Genomic DNA, 14,808 nt, shown 5'->3' with positions numbered 1-14,808 from the left:
TGTTTCTATTTGAAGGACCTTTACAAATTTAAGGGGATGGGGGGAAAAAAAGAAATGTTTAAAAGACCAATATATTAAAAATTAGGCTGGTGTAAAAAAATTTTTGGAAATATTAATGCTTTTCATGAGGCAAGCTGTGTGCCGCACTATAAAATTTGTGGGTTTTATAATATCCCTTAAAGACTAATATAAGCAGATGATTGATGTTTTAGTTACAACCTCTTCTGTGTGCATTTCCAATAAAATAAAAAATGAAACCTTTCCTGGCCTGTGATGTTATGATTACACAGATAACTGAACTGTGCTGTGACATAACCATTTAATAAAGCTTCTTATGAACTGTACTTTTAAAATGTAGAGGAACATCTCCATCTACTACTTAGGGAGATTTCATTCACATTTCATGTAACTAAAGCATAAGAGTGAATCATTACTTAGAACATTCTCTGTGATGCATTTTTGTATAGGTGCAACAAAAAATGAAGAAAAAATGTCTGGAGAAATCACAATGAAATTCCATTTTTCTGTGGAATGTATGGCCAGAATGAAATTCCATTTTTCTGTGAAATGTATGACCAGTGTGGAATTAGACTATGATCAAGCCATGTTTTTCTCAGAAGTCCTGAAGAGTTTTTCAGCACCTGAAGGTGTTCAGGCCATCACATTGTCAAGGTCCCAACATGTGCTGGCTAACTAAATTGTCCCAAAAGATGCTGACTCTTCTCCCAGTTCTCAGCTTTGTCCTGAACGCAGTGTTCTCTCTGCTGGTGCTCTGCTCCTCCTTGACAATGGACAGCAAATGAAAATTTCAAACCCCAGGCACCAACAGATGCACCAAGCTGCCAACCACTCTCAAGACAATTCAACACACACACACCTAAGTCTAACATAAATACCCTTTATAATCATATTTACAGTATGACTCAGCAGCATCAGTGATGTCTCCTACATGGTGGGGATATTAGGTCACAGAGAAAATCCACTTTGGTAAGCAAGCTGTCCTTTTGTCATTTAAAAGCGATAATTAAATGCCATTTCTGCTTAGTGGCATGGAGGATGCTGTTATTCCTATGACCCTTTGGATACTGAATTTTTAGTGAAGAATACAGCACAGTAGCTCTCAAGGCTTCACACAGCATGAATTAAGAAGGTTGTGGTTTGGCTTTGCTGCTCCAACTGGCTTCTTTTTATCTTAGCTTCTGCAGTCAGATTTGGGGGCTATTTTTCCATTATCTCACAAAGGCATTATAAGGTTTGAAAAATAGAAATTGTGAAATATTTTAAGCCTCCTGAATGAAAAACACCACAGACCATAAACACCACAAAAGATGAGTATTAGCAGCTGAGACTCCCATTCTTAGCATTTCTATGTTGAAGAAGGACCAGCAGTACTCCTGATATTGCAACACTCCTCTCTCACTGCAAGGATCATAATTTCTCTGCCAGTTTAGCACTTTATGGGTATTTTGAATTCCTCTTCCTTTTTATGTACAATGTGAAATTAAGAATACTCTAAAAGAGGTAAGTAAGCATTTCCAAAAATTTTGCACAGGCTTATAGTCATCTTTTCTGAGCTAACATGATTCAGAATTATGTAAATTTAGTGACTGTGGAGAGAGAGAGAGATAGTCCTCTAATCCTGCAGCGGGAAAACCAAAACAAAACAATATTATTGACATTAATGAGATCAGAAGCAAATTCATTTCTTGGTCACTATTTGAACATTTGAAGACCAGACTTGTGATAGCTCAGAGAAACCAATGATTTCCTTTCATTTCCCTCTGACACTTCCTATTGAATTACACACTGCTGTGTTGTTTCATGTTGCAAGTAATAGTGGTCACCCAGACAGATAATGTTTCCTCTCCCCTGCAGAGGGGACATAAGATTTACACATCCTATAAAGAAAGACATCAGAACATTGAAATGCTTTTAAAATTACATTCTTCACTTTACTGTAAATATATTTCTTTGACTGTGTGTATACTACAACATAAAGTACATTTTTAGAATCTAAAGTGGCATACATTAGGTTGTTTTTCAACAGGGAAAAAATGGATAAAAGCAGAACGCTACTTCTTAAGTATTTTGAGTTTTCAGACATCACCAAAGATGGAAACATTTTCTTTTTCCATTCATTTTTTCAAAGTATCAGACTATGCCTTTATTTCTTTTTCCTGTATGGCTGATAAAATGCTAAATGCTGCACCTCATAGATCTCCCAGCATACAGCTACAGAACAGCTGCCAAAGGCTCTGAGCACCTCTGAAAAGGTGATGAAGCTCCACTTCTTGAAATGACTGTTAGTTGCAAAAGACACTTCAACGTTTTCTACCTTTCCCTCTGTATGAAAGTCACTGGTGAGATACCAGCTATAAATAGTTTTCTTTGTACACTAGGTGCTTTTCTCTCATCCTTTCTTCCTCCCTCTGACTCTGCCCACTGAATAAGCACTTTGCTGAACCAATTCAGAAGCTCAGTGAAATCAAACATTCTCCTGTCTCTCCATTTCTTCTAGAAATAATGAGGGTTGGTTGCAATTTTTTAATGTTTTCATCTACTGTGATAAGCCAGCAATCTTTTTCAAATATTTTACTGTGTGACAGCTGATTGTCTTGATTTTAGAAGTTTCAAGTGTGAATTTGAGGATAAGGATTGCTTAGCTATAGTTTTATTCTTCTAAAATTAATGCTAAAATTACCTTTTTTATTTAAAAAACCCAAAACATCAGGCATCCTGGTAGTGACAAATGTCACCAAAATAGGGCAAGCCCTTTTTGCATGGTTTTCCAGTCCAAGACTCACAATCTCCTGAGATCCCATTTTACCTTAGTTGTTTTTCATTCCTTCACAAAAAGAAAAAAATAAAATCATCATTTGGTAGACAAGCAGTGTCAAAACACAGAGAGAAGAGGTATGTCATGTCAAAATAGTGCAGGTAAACAAAAGGTAAAGTCTTCCACTCACCCTGAAAACAGCAGAAATCAAACTCAGTCAGACATTGCTGCTGCTACAGGAACCTTCCAGCAAAGAGGATTGAAGATTGCAAATCACCACTCATACATAGTTATGGCCTCTGAAATTCTAAAAGCTTAAGCTAAATATTGAAAGAACATCAGTTTAGAATATTCGTAGGTCTGATGATGATATTTAAAGAGCTTTCCTTGTAGCAAGATACAGAAGCACATGATAGTTCCTGATACACTGCTGGCTGTAAACCAACTTTCAGTACAATCCTTAGTATGTTTCCCACATAATGTGACTTGGAAAACTGATAGGGAGCCTTAATCAAGTACACACCTACATCATTGAACATTTAATGCTAAAAACGAGCAGAGACAAATCTCAGGTAGCAAAACTCATAACATTAAAGGGTGTTAGACAAGACATTCTTTCCAGTTTCTACTGTCAGATATTAAATGTGTGCCACTAGATCCTGAACATATGAGTTTAAGATCAGAGCAAACATTCCCCCTTCACTCCATTCAACTGTCTCCTATGACCACTCAGTTTGAAAATATTACATTCTGCTGTATTATCTGAGGAACAAAAATACTTTATCTGGGCTTTCTGCCTTTATTCAACACCCAGAACAATCTATGTCTATTCCTTTAAGCTCCTTTGGATGTTAAAAAATATGGTTCATAAATCTTTGTAATCCTGAGGGGAGGATAGCATATAAAGAGTTTACTGGTATTAGGATTAAGTCTAGTGTATTCCAGTACAATCTTTAATCTCCTAAAATCTACCTCACCATTCCAAGCTGTTTTGTGAGAGTAGATGAAGCTTTGGAAATAGGACACAGCTGACAAGAGTGATAGACACAAAAAACTTAAAAAATAAAAAAAAGGAAAGAAGAGAAAAGAAAAAGAGAGAAAAGAAGCAATTGGAAAAACTGTTAATGGGCTGATTTAACATAGTGACATGCAAAACATTATTTTTATTAACTAAGAAATTAAAGAAGTTGGATGAAATTCTTGTAAAACAAATTAGGAGGAAAAATTATCATCAAGGTTTGAAATCAGGGAAGATTTAAACATGGACCAAAACACATCTAAAATCACTCTACAAGATAGATTGGTTCTGAGACTCGTCGATACAAAATAATACAATAAATGTTTCTTAGGTAACAAAAAAGGACACAACTGCATGCTGAAATGGACTTTTTGCTCTCTTTTGATGAAAATGTGTGGAATGAATGCACTGCTGAAGCCATGAATTACTCAAGAGAAAAATGTAGGAAAAGGTTATTATTAGGCATATTTCTGAAGAATGCTACAGTTCTCTTTGGACTTGTGATTTCCAATTCAAAGTTTCCTGTTGAGATACCTATGGTCTCGTTGAGTTAAAAGTTTCAAAAGACCAAAAGCAGTGCAGCTCAGCAAGTAAAGCACAGCCTGACCGGCTGAGATACTGGAGCACTGCTCCCCAGCTCTGCACATCACCTGAGGGATTTCACTGCAGAAGTCTCAGTTTCCTTTGGCTCTGCCAAGCTCAGGAAAGTGTATATACTGACAGTAAAATGTAAACATTTGCTTAAGGGCTATTGTGACCCTTGTATTTAAATATGTGTTTAAATGATAAGTGAATTAGGCCTTAGATAGTAAATACACATGACATGCTTGTGCTGTATTTGGAAAAGACAGGTGTCCTTGCTCCTCCTCTGTGGCTGCAATCCCACGGCACAGGAGCGTCACACAATGAAAAAAAAAACAATGAAGCAAATTCTTCCACTTCTGTTCTGAAATGATACTTAAATTTTTGAACCTGAAGTCACTGTTTTGAAAAGTTACAAGTGTCAGTGCAACAAATCATTAGACACAAGCACAAACCTCTGTATCTACCTGGGACAATGCCAGTCTCTCTTTCCGCCCACTCCTTTTTCTTTTGAATGGAGATGTCAACTTTTCTGTATCTCAGATTTTTCAACCTTCCTTGTCCAAGCTTTAAATATATTGAAGTTCTGGCTGAAGCCGAGCCATAGTACACAGAAAAAAGTTTTCTGATAAATTTATGCAAATAATTCTGCATATAACTGATATTTATCAGCATTTCAACTGTTAGGTAACTTAGGTTTTACATATTTCCAGCACTGAAGAGAAATATGAGCAGCAAGTAATCATGGTACTGCAGAATCTACAAGACAGTACAATAATAGCATTTCTTTCTTATTTAGTAGTTTGTATTTCCAAAGCACCACACAGTCATGAACAAATTAATCTAGGGCTTACACTGAATTTTACTGATAAGGACATTAAAAGCCTTTAGCAAATGTTTAATTGAAATAACTGCCACACATTAATTCCTAGAAACTTGTTTTAGCATCCTAGAGATTTAGCAAACACCTAATGAGTGAACTCAATATGCCCCAGTGCACAGAATTCTGTGTGTGCTTTTCTTGAGTCTCAACTAGCAAGAAAATGCTTTGAAATGACATCTTAGAAGAAAAGGAAGGGTACATTACCAGAAAGAATCTAATGATTCACTGTACCATGGAGCATGAGCAGAAACCAGTCTTTAAGGCTGGCTTTTAGCTGACAGTATAGTTTTCCATGAAGGAAAAAAAAAAATCACTCTGTCATTTCAGTAATTTTGAATTTGACTCCCAAATCCAAAGGTTTGCCCTTTTTAAAGCAAAAATGTGACTGTCACCCATTTTTCCCCTCCAAACTAGTAACTTAATTGTGATAATTCAGTAAAACCTGGCAGAGAAGGCACTGTGAGGAGCCCAAGGGGTTTCTAAGGAAATTATTTTCCAAGGAAAAGCATCACTGCTTTTCTGCTGTCTCCTGTCAGAAATCTGAATGCTTTGGGTTCCCCACCGAACACCACTGTCATGAATGCAATTTTTATTTTGAATTTGTTCTTCTTCCACACTCATTTTTGAGTACAGTGTCTGGCATTTAACCAATTTGTTTGTCTCCCCAGTAAAAGATGTAAAGAAAAAAAGGTGGGATTCTTCACATCCACATCTCAAAACACGTTTCATTTGAAAACTTCTCAGGGTACACTTGATCCCATCTTTCACATCACTATTAATAATAACCAGCGTCAGGCCCAGCACTGATCCCTGTGGACCCCACTTGTGACAGGTTGCCAGTTTGAGGAGCCACTTCCCACCACATTCTGGGTGCTGATGGCTGGCTAGTTCCCCATCCACTGCTTGGACCACTTGTCCAGATTCTGACACATCAGCTTCTCAGGGAAGAGATTGTGGGAAACTGTACTGAAAGCCTTGGAAAAATCCAGTCAGTTGATGTTTGTTGCTCAGCTCACATCAACAAAGCAGGTTGTAGAAGGTGACCCAGTTGGCAAGCAGTGTTTGCCCTCAGTGAATCCCTGCTGGCTTTTCCAATCATGTGCTTCATCTGACCTGGAATAGCCTCCGGGGGGATCCATTCCCTAATCTCCCCAGGGACCAAAATAACACTGATGGGCCAATAATCTCCCAATTATTCCTTTAAGACTTTCTTGCAGATGGGTGTGGCAGTAGCCTTTTTCCATCTTCTGAGACAGCCCCTGACCTCCACAACTACTCTGAGATGATGGAGAACAGCCTCCCAACAACATCAGGGCCCAGCAATTTGCAGGGCTCAAGCTCCTGCCATAGTTCATGTGCCAGCTTTTCCTGCACTGACAGGGATTCTCCGTCCTCTTTGGTCTCCTCAACAGGCTGTGGTTAGGTCATTACTACAGTTTAGACTTTTGCTTACCCAGTTTTGGGGGACAATCAGAGGATCTGGAATACTTTACGAGGGGAAGAAAACGAAAGGCAACAGGCAGAGTAGGAACTGGAGACTAGGAGAGTGAATGACCACAGTCATGGAAAGAAGGTGGAAGGGAAGTGTATTATATTCTTAGAGGAAGTGTTCTGCAGTTGCAAGCTTGAAGTTTTTTGCACATCTACCTGTTTAGTCTACCTGTGCAATATTTTGCTAAGTCTCTACCACAATCTCTGAATTATGTTTCTGCCAGTGTCTCTTCAGGAAAACATCTGTGCTTTCATATAAAAGAAAAAAATGACAATGTGCTTTTCCTATATGTAGATAACATACTGAATTTCAATTCAACATCAATTCCTCCTTGAATAAATGTACAGAAACAATAAGAAGTATACCAAAAAAAGTAACAAAAACTAAAACTGCTTAGACAGTAAGTAAAATAAAAATTACACCTAACAGAACAGATACTTAACAGGTAGAAATGAAGTGGATTCATTCCCCAAAATGGATATTCAAATGCAAATGTTTGCCTTAGTTATAAAGACATGAACATTTAAGTTACACTGACTCATATTATGTTTTTTCTATCCTAAATGTTTTCAAAGTATTTGTCATCAACTCAAGTGGAACTCAAATTACTTTAAAATATTTAGCATATATAAAACTGACTAATTTCACTAAACAAAGTTTTTAAATCCACGAGTAATTTTATTTTCAACATATTTATGAAAAGAGGGAAAGGTAAAAACTATATATTCAAATTCATAATGAACTACACCTCAGGAGAGTCAAAATGGAATAAATTCTGAACAAATGTTGAATTGGAGGGTGGGGTTAAAGCAACTTCACATTAGTGAAATATCCTATGGTGCCTTACATTATTGATTCTCTGTCAACATCATGTTAGTTCTTTTCTAAATTAGTTCTGTGGCTTGACCTTGAAAAGATTGCGATGCAGAGTCCACAGCTTCATTCTAATTGCTGTTTTTCCTGGTGGACTTAACCATGCCAACCTGTCACTCATCAAGACCATTTGTCTGTGAACAGACTTAATTAAACACCTCAAATCAAATTTCTCTGATCCTTTCCACTATTAAAAAACCCACATGTGCTCCATGAGCTATTAAGAGTTTTCTAAAGGAAAAACTCTTAACATCTTCATTGGGATTACTCTGTACTGTTGAAGAAAGGCAGAATTCAAAAACTAAGATTATTAATTAGGATGGGAAAATAAAATATTTCTAGAGACAACAAAGATTTTTCTAACTCCTAATCATACAGCAGAAGATTAAAGAATGATTCAAAGCACCTACACAACTTTTCCTTTTTTTACCCTCATCTCCTTCATAGAAGATTTTCAACATGCTGTACAGGCTTGATTTGAATATGAATTTTAATTGATCTTCTTCAGGTTTAAACAGGTACCTATACTACTTTTTGTAAAAGAGGTAAGCATTTTCATCTTCTCTTTTCATGATTTAAATATCCAACACACTGGTAAAAACAGTGAAAGTGAAAATACCTCAAACATAAATGTGCAGTTTTATTTAAATTATTGGCAAGGTGCTTTTGTTTTCTATTCCTAACAAACTTTCCTGCAACTTTAGTTATCAAATTGTTTCCCAGTTTCATTTAGTCATGTCTTGTAATTGCATTCCAAAGTATTTTACATTTTAAAAAAGAACTAATCTCACAGTTTTGTAAAAGATTATTCTGCATTTGATAGGTATTCACTACACCATCAAGTGCAGTCTTCAATGTAGATTACTGAGAGTTATAATTTAAGAGCATTTCTTAATAATCAATTTATGAATAATTAATATCTCTTACATTGGGAAATATTTAGATAATGCTATTCCTATAACAGCTTTCATGAAAGAAAAACTAGTGGTTATGGCTGGTTTTATTGTTTGAAAGTCTTTAGTGACTGGTAAGGTAATTCTCTCTTTTTGCTCTCAGTTACGTATTTTCCAGAATTTTACGAAGACCCAGTCTCTGCAGCCATGTTTGAAACGAAGTTTCTTCATGACAGATATTTAACAGGCTAAGTAGTATTTCACCACTCTAATTAAGGCTGTAGTAACATGCACTAAATAAATACTCAGCCCAACATCTAAATTTGAACTATACTATGAAAACATAACTGAATTCAAACCATTCCCCACAGCACCAGCTTTTTATTTTATAGCTTTACAATTTGGAGTTTGGGAGTACAAAGTTTATGTCGTAAAGACATTTAAAGAAGAAAGGCACTGAGGTTTCAGAATTACTTTAAGCTTCTAAAGCAATGTTCAAATATTGCCTCATTGGGTTCTGTCATAAGAATTTAGATCCTTCATGCTAAAAAACCCTAGAGGCTTATTTTCATGTTTGGTGCGACAAATGATATGAGCTGCCTTAAAATACAATAGTAATGGATCTAGGAAAGACACATACACCCCAAACAGTGCACATGTCTAATCTGTGTAATGCCAGGCTTGATAATTCTCTTCTGCTGAGTTTGTATCACCTCCAAGAAATATAAGTAACATGACAGTGTCAAATAAAGCAAACTAATGTAACATGATTGATCTCTGGTGTCAGGACAGCCAGACTCATCCCTGTGGCATTCCTAGGGCCAGACAAGAGACGCTTCCTTTGACACTCAATAACATATTGTATCTCTACAGCTGCTACAATGTCTGCCTCATACAAATGCATAATTAGCTTTGTATAATACTGGTAAATCTTCCCGCACACAAAGGTTTTATTAACCCTACACTGGGATTGGAAGAAGAAAAAAAAATGTTCTTCTCAATAAAATCTTTTATATGAATGAAAACCACTGCCTGAAATAAGGGAGCTGAAGCACCTGAATCAGCCAAAATTCTAAGTACTATTGGAGGTGATGGCTCTGCTGCACACACACAATGCAGTTTATTTGATACTGAGAAAGACTGAACATTCTTATATCAGATATGGTCTCTTGGGAGAGAGACACATCCCTGAATTTGAAGGCTAAAAATATCTGTGCTGAAAGTGTCAGTCCATTCTCTGTTGTGACTATCACTCTTACTATTCATTTCTCCATTCTTTGAATTCTATTTTACATCACACCAATGTACATGTGAGCAGCATCACTGATATAAATTGAATTAATCAGTATTCAGCCTGATATGCTTAGAAGCAGTACTTTATTTTTCTAACTGTTCTAGTTTTTTAGGCTTCCATGCATCAGTTCTTATTTAGAGGGAAGTACAATAATGAGAACAGAATCTTAAAAACTGTATCTCTTTGGCAAGATTCTTACAAACCAGATATGTGCTATGACAATGCTTCTGTCCTGCATAATAATTAAAGAGAGTGCATACCCTGAGTCAGAGCGCTTGTCCCTGCAGCTGCTATGGTGTCTCTGTCATCTTCAGTGGGTGAAGCTGTCACAGGAGCAGAGAATCCTGGCTGCTTTCTGTGACCCACTTCCCCTGTATTGACCCAGAATCCACAACTGTAGGATTAGGGTTTTTAGTGAGTACAGGTTGTCTCCGTGCTTTCAGCACTTTCAAGGATACAAAAAACCCATATAGTACCAACCAAACAGCCAGACATGTATTGGCCTATTATTTGTCCTCCTTACAACTCTTGTTCTGCCAGTTTAGTTCTTTACAGACATTCAGACATCCTGTCTTGCAAAGAGAGGACACTTCAACGGCACAGTGGAAACAAGGCTGTTACAACTTGATTGGACATGCCCAAACTGCAAGGAGGATCATTCATGCCAACAATGTGGGTGATGAGTTGCCTTTGCACACTGAGCTCAGGTAATTGGCGTGTGCTGAACCTCAGTGGTGCCTGGCAGAGCGAGTGGCAGCTGGGGTAGGGAGAGCCACACAAAACTCTGCTTTCAGGAGAAGATTTACTAATGCTATTGTTTTTGTTCTCATATGTTGCTGCCACAGCTGGTGCTCAGCAATTACATCCTTTACCTTATAATTCCATATGTTTTAAGCTCAGAAGATTCATTACTTCTCTTTTAGACTTAGCATTAATAATGAAAAAAAGCACTATAATATTTGAACATATAAAAACAGCAAAGACAGGAGAGAAAAATCAATTTATGGATAAATTACGATCAATTCAGTATGTGGGAGGTCTCAAGCTTGCCAAACTAATAACAAACCCCAGTTCAAGACCTTTTGTTCTGTAATTGCACTTGGAAACTTTTTCTGATTACTCAAATAGACATAAGCACAACCTAAATACCCTAGTTTATGGTTTTCACAGGAGAAATAAGTCCTATATTTAAGTTCTTTTGTCCCCCAGAATAAGGACTGAGAGTTCAAGTTTTCTGAATTGCCTCTTTTTCATGCTACCCCTTAAGAAGAAGAATTAGAGTTGGATTTTTTTGTAATGCTAAGAATGATTACAAATGAACTTTGTACATATTTTTATATAAGATATTTACTTTCTCTTTAATTTGAATGGTTCTTCTATTGATAATCTATTATGAAAGACACAAATATAGCCAAAGCAGAAATCTATTTAAAGTATATTATACTTCATTTAATAAGTTTTTAGGATTCTTTAGATAACGAAAATTTTATGTGGAGAATGCAATAATTTCATATAGTGTTTTTAGAAGCACTTTCGTTTCTTTACACAATTAAAAAATATTTAAGGATTTACTTTAGCTAAAGTCGTAATGCTTATGGCAGAAATTTCTAGATTAGATAATAGCACAGGCTTTTATTAGTCTTCATTCTGTGTAAAAAACAACTGAAGGTATTTTTGAAAGTTTGAGGAATTGCAGTATAAAACTTATCATGAAAAGTGGCATTACATTTGATTTAATAAACTAGTGTTAAAAGAAGGGAGAAGGAACCCTGAGCAAAACAGTAAATTTCATATAGGCTCAAAAAAATCCCCATTTCAGTCCACAATGATGCTCATCTGTGTTATCACTTGTTAAAAGAGTTACACAAACAAAGCACAGCCAAACCTGCTGTATTTCCTTCTGAGCCTTACCAAATTACAACACAGATTATTCTCTGTACACATGCAGAGGCAGATTGCATCTAATTTTTTTTAAATTCAAAATACCAGGGTTTTGGTCCTTTATTCTTAAAATAAATATGAGAAGAAAGATCTTTCATTTGTTAAGTTCTTATCAATAAGTCCCCACATTTTTACGAGGCATAATGACTCAGATTTTCAGAAGACGGGACTTACTGTTGACATGTATTTTGAACACTAGTGTGTAAACTGCAGCAACTTCTACTGCTTCATAAAATGTAGTGGCAAATTCTGTTGCTCTACAAACTACAACTTTGTCTTGAGAACACTGTTAAAAGATTGCAAATACGATTTCTTTGTACATTGAAGTGGCAAGTGGTTAAACTGCAATTTATAAAATGTCACATCACTCTTAATCTCCCAGTCTTCAAAGTTTTAGGATTTGATCTGTATTGCAAATAGCACAGGTCAATTTTTCTCTTTGGCACGTAGTTACAAACAGTTGGAGGTTTTGTACTGAGACCAAAAATGTACATTTTTCTCTGCTTTCAAACAGTGTAAACTGACATCATTTGACTGAATACCGAGGGGGTACCATCAGTACTGAAGGGTTACAAGAGTCAGATGTGGCTGAATTCACAAGGCTCTCATCTGCTCTGGTCCCAGAGACATCCCCCTGGTCCCAGGCTAGCTCAGATCCCAGGAAGAAGTCTCAGACCCAGTATGGACAGAGTAAAAGATAACAAAAGAGGCTCTTCTCCCCCTGGGGGAATTCCAAGGTTTTTTTGATGGCTTCCAGGAGAGCAAGGTCAGGGGACAGAGGTATTTTCTAGGGTCAGGGAGGGGACGGGGGAAATTGGATCTCAGCCAGCCAGGTATGGCCAGAGGGGAAAGGGGTCAGGCCACAGGACATCACAGGGATCAAGGAATCTACCATTTTCAATACATCTAAGTCAGTGAATTACAACACTCATCTACCATTTTTCATTATCCCCAGCAAGTCCTATAAATAGTCTGTTGTTAGAAGGTGCTTACTGAAACAATATCAAGCACAGGTAGCATGTCTCCTGAATAAAATAACTTTCTTGTAGAGAATGTAAATAACTTTTTTTCTCAGGAGAAACAAAACCAAGTTGCACTTAAATGGGCTGTTGGTCTGCCCACCCTATCCATCAGTGAGCTTGTTTTAAAATAGAATCAACAGGACTTCTTCTTCTTATTTTTCAAACAGTCCTACCCCACAATCCACTAGAATTTTCTGAGAAAAAAACCACTGAAAATAAACTAAATAAATTGAATGAGTACAGGGGAGAGATGGTTAACACAGCCAGCTCTGATTTGCATGAAGTATTCAACTAGATGCAATCACCAAAGGGTCTTAAATTAAGCTGACACAAGATAAGAGGGAAGGTCCTCACAGGGATAACTAACTAAAAGATCAGGAAGAAAGAGCTGCAATAAATAGTCCATTTTCTCAGTGAAGGGAAAGTACAAGTGGAATCCCACAGGGATCTTTGCTAAGGCCTCAGCTGCTCAACACATTCAGGAATGATCAAGAAAAGAGAATGGAAAGGAGATTGAGTTTGCTACTGAAGACAAGTTTTTCAGGGCAAGAAAACCAATAGTAGACTGGAAAAAAAAAACAAGTTGCAGAAAGACTCTGTGGCACTGAGTGATTGAGGATAAAATGGCAGATGACTTTCAAACCAAACAAATGTAAATAATGAACTTGGAAAAAAAAAAAAAAAAAAACAACAAACCATCCCCCCTGCCCCCAAACAAAAAAACAAAACCAAAAAAACAACCCAAAGCAAAACAAAAACACCACCACCAAACAAACAAACCAACCAAACAAAAAAGCACCCAAAAAACCCCCGCAAAAAAAACCTTCAAACTGTTTTAACTGCGTGTACACAGGAATTGATCCCAAGACAGTAACTGTCTTAGGCAACAGATCTTCAGTTAAAATCATAGCTCTATGAACTTAACAGTACAGTGGCTTCAGAATTATAATCACAGGAAAATCTCAGAAAGTGTAATGCTACTGTATAAAGTTTGCATTGTGTCCACATCATGATTGTTATGTGGTCCCTTCATATGAGAAAAAAAGCATTTGAGTAGAATTTGAAATAGAACTGGACAAAATTTATTAAAGATAACCAAGTAACTTCCACAGAAAGAAGATATTTAAAGATTAGGACTCCCAAACTAGAAAAACATCAGACAAGAGCCACTAAAATCATGACGGGCATTAAAAAGGTGAAGGAAAAATTGGCTAGCTGCCCCTTCTATTACAATAACAAGAAACCTTGAAATACGAATTCACAAGTGGAGGTTCAAATCAAATTCAGGCAGACACCATTTCATTTAATGTAAAGATGGACTATGGAACTCCCTGATATAAATATATAATGAATGCTATAAATAGGCATGAATTCACAAACTTTGGAAAATATTAATAAAACAAAAATCTTACAGGCTCTTAAAACCAAAAAGCCTACACCAGACTCAAGTAGTCCTTTTTCCTCAGATGCCATGAAAGCATCTATCAGAATTACCACAAAGTGTCACCTTCTCACATGCATTCATTTCCACCCATATCTGAGCTGGGATACCAAAGCAGAGGGGCCTCAGTCTAACCTGTTGTGATTATTTCCACAGACAGGATGCCAGTAGCCAGAAGGGGCACTACAGCCCATAAAGAATTGCAGGGCCAGAACCCCAAGGACAACAATTTCAAAATCATCTCTCAGCAGGCCTAATTCAGGGTGTGCAATGCTATCCAAGCAGTCTGTCTATCTTCAGCAATTCTTCTTAACTTTGAGTTTTAAAACACTTTGCTAAAAACAAACATTTTATTTTTGGAGAACAGATTTCCATTCTGGTGACAAAAAGAATTTCAAATGAGGAGGAAATAACAAAATGCATATTGATAATTTCACAGTTATTTCTGGGTTCAAAAGTCCTTTATAAGGGAAAGGAAGATTAATAATAATTTCTGCAGAGCAGGAATAAATGGCAGAGCAAGCTGTACACGCACCTAGACTCAAATGCTGGTTTAGTGTTCTGTAAATTGAGCAATGCAGTCTCCTTGGATA

The sequence above is a fragment of the Catharus ustulatus genome, chromosome 14 (genome assembly GCF_009819885.2).
Source record: "Catharus ustulatus isolate bCatUst1 chromosome 14, bCatUst1.pri.v2, whole genome shotgun sequence".
NCBI lineage: Eukaryota > Metazoa > Chordata > Aves > Passeriformes > Turdidae > Catharus > Catharus ustulatus.
The sequence above is the reverse complement of the archived record's forward strand: the minus strand, read 5'-3'. Positions refer to the sequence as shown.